The 3342-nt window shown below is 42.7% G+C and overlaps 1 pseudogene; it reads right to left on the reverse strand.

The window, feature by feature from the left end:
* Positions 1–2162: 2162 nt before the first annotated feature.
* On the reverse strand, positions 2163–2311 carry LOC148354322 (U2 spliceosomal RNA; annotated as a pseudogene).
* Positions 2312–3342: the final 1031 nt, after the last annotated feature.

Here is a 3342-nt window from a genome sequence, read left to right on the forward strand (position 1 = left end):
TGGAAAAATGGGTGAAATTAACCCAAGTATTGTGTTGGTCTCATTTCTGATCCAAATATTTTTAGACTGAATGGTACCAACCCAATACTTTAGTCGTTTGGACCCATTTTTCTGTGTCGTTTTACATAATAGGACAACAATTGTGGGTTATTCCAAACAAAATGACAAAAGAATTATTCTGTGTAAAACGACCCAGGAAAATGGGTCAAAATGACCCTAGTATTGGGTTGGTCTCGCATTTTTAACCCAAATATTTTTAGAAACTATTTTTTTAAAATGTGACTAACTGAGTACTTTGGTGAGTTTAACACATTTTTCTGGGTCCTTTACACAACATTGTTTGGGTTAATTCAAACAAAATGAAAAAAAGAGTTGTTCTGTGTAAAACGACCCAGGAAAATGGGTCAAAATGACCCTAGTATTGGGTTGGTCTCGTATTTTTAACCTATTTTCTGGGTCGTTTTACACAATATTGTTTGTGTCACGGTTGCCATGGTGCCCAATTGGCTCCGCCCGTGTGGTGCCAGCTGCGGCTCTTTGACAGATTGGCTTTCTGTCTATTTAAGATCAGTGCTCTCACTCTTAGTTTGTCAGTCCGTCAACGAACCTCTGCCCCGCAAGACGTGGGTTCTGACTCGGTCCTTTTTCCTGTTGGTATTTCCTGTCCGGTATTGGTCCCGTTTATTTTAGTCCTGTTTAATATCTGTTTCCAGTTTTGTTCCCGTCTATTTTTGCCCTGTTTATCATTCTCTCCAGTTTTCGTTCCCGTCTAGTTTATCCTGTTTAATTTTGATTTCCTGTTTCAATATCAATCATGTCCGTCCCGCCCCGTCCGGTATCGACCCCATCTGTCCGATATCCGGTCGGACGATTGGTATCGATCTCGTCGGTCTCTGGCTTCCTGTCTTTCCACGCCAAACCGCTGCCTAACGTGCACAACTCCCCATTTCCCGTAAAATAAAAGCTTGTGTGAGAAACGTCACGCATTTGGGTCCTTTTCCGGTTCTTGACAGTTTGGGTTAGTTTAAACAAAATGACAAATACTTTATTTTAAACAAAAACACACTTTTTTTGCTGAATTCCTCGGTCCAAAAAAACAGAAAGATTAACCAGGTTGTTTCTGCAAAACGACATAGGACATTGGGTCAAAACAATCCCAATATTGGGTTGGTTTATCTTGGACCATGACATTTATAATAAACAAAACACGTTTTATAAAATGTACTTTATAAAGTATAAATGTATTTTATTTTGACTGCTAATTCAGGATTCTTTGCTACCAAAAAGAGTGTAGCTCTATTGCTCTATACCTCTAATAACGTGTTTTATAAATAAATATATTGATAGTATTACTTTATTAAGTTTTAATGGATTGTAATTTGAGCAAATAATCAGGACCCCTTTTCAGGGTTGGGTAGGGTTACTTTAACTGGATTACTCTCAATTACTTTTGGATTACTCCAATACCAAATATTCTAATAAAATACAAAAGAAACTCTCATCTCTCATCTCATCAGCTGCACGGCTTATCCTCAGTCGCGGGGGTGCTGGAGCCCATCCCAGCAATCATCGGGCAGTGGGCAGGGGACACCCTGAACTGGTTGCCAGCCAATCGCAGGGCACACAGGGACAGACAACTCGCTCGCTCATTTACACCCAGGGACAATTTGGACCGGCCAGTCCACCTGAAATGCATGTCTTTGGAATGTGGGGGGAAAGCGGAGTGCCCGGAGGAAACCCACGCAAGCACGGGGAGAACATACAAACTCCGCACAGGAAGTCCGGTAGCTGGATTTGAACCCACACAGGAGGTTCCCAAGACCTTAGAAATGTGCCGCACACGCGCTAACCACTGTGCCGTCGTGCTGCCCGTCAAAAGAAACTAAATATGAATAAAATGATGACTCACAACACGTGGTAAGCTTTCTCTCCTGGCTTTGATCTCTTTGATCTCCGGCAAAACGAACATAAAATGCGACAGAAAGAAAATGAAAATGGGGGTTTTGGGGTTTTTAAGGGTTATTGATCTATCTTCGTTATTCATTATCCATTATCCGTTATCGGTCAGTTCATTATACGCTACAAAGCCTAGGAGCCGGGACACTTACTCTCAGCCAAAAGGCTAAGCTAAGGTCCTAGCCCTAAAGCCTTGTTGCGATCATTGCGAATGCACCGTTCCCGGAGGTACTGCAATACCGGGCCGATGCGTGGAGTGGACAGAGCAAGCTCTTATTCCATCTCCGGAATGCAAAAATCAAAAGGCCAAGCTAAGGACCTAGTATCTAAGCCTTGCCAAAAGGCCAACAGCCAAGCTAAGGACCTGGCATCAAAGGCCAAGCTAAGATCCTAACATCAAAGCCTTGCTAAGGCCAAGCTAAGGACCTAGCATCATCACTTAATAGGCCGCAGGGTTGAAAGTTAGGGAAATAAATCCAAACAGCTTGCCAACATCATTTTTGCCGTTCCATGTATTCCGTTACTCCCCAAGCATGCACAAAATTTAGTCATTTTATTCATATTTTATGTTAGCTTGGCCGGAGATCAAAGAGATCAAAGCCAGGAGAGAAAGCTTACCATGTGTTGTGAGTCATCATTTTATTCATATTTAGTTTCTTTTGTCTTTTATTAGAATATTTGGTACTGAAGTAATCCAAAAGTAAATGAAAGTAATCCAGTTAAAGTAACCCTACCCAACCCTGATTATGAGGTGAATACATATGAGCATTTTAAGCTGTGTTTCTTTGAGTTCCTCGACATAAATTCCACTATTAACACCTCCGCAAGGTCACGGGATGAAAGGAAAAGCAATTTGTTGGAGTTCAATTGACATGCCAAACATATCACCCCGGGTTAAAGCGAAATCGACAAAAACCGCACGCCTCCTCAAATTCAAACCGTGGTGCCATCAAAGACAGCCAACCATTGAAAGCGATATGACCACGATGATGGGGAAGTAACGTATTTGTTAAAGAAGTAATTGCACGTAATGATTTTCCAGGCTGTGGGTATCGTGAAATTCCTGGCGGGGGGGTTGTGGGGGGGGGAGTAGGGTCTGAAGACCACCAGAGTGTCTCCCTGTCACACACGCTCATCTAATTACACAGCCAGACCCGCACCCGGCTCTCAAATGGAAGCTGTCCTTTGACACATTCATGGAGCCACAACTGATGTCACAGGGTCATGTTGATACAAAGGTCAGCCGAGAATCTTGAGAGAACCTCACATGTGTTTCGCTACTTGAGTTGTTACTTGGAGATGACCTCAGTCTCTGCAGTCCAAGTTCCTGCTACTGGACCCGGACGGAGAACAGTTGAGGTTTTTCAGTTTTTTCTTGCTCTCGTA

This window comes from Urocampus carinirostris, chromosome 13 (assembly GCF_059441175.1).
Source record: "Urocampus carinirostris isolate Australia breed hairy pipefish chromosome 13, RoL_Ucar_1.0, whole genome shotgun sequence".
Lineage (NCBI taxonomy): Eukaryota > Metazoa > Chordata > Actinopteri > Syngnathiformes > Syngnathidae > Urocampus > Urocampus carinirostris.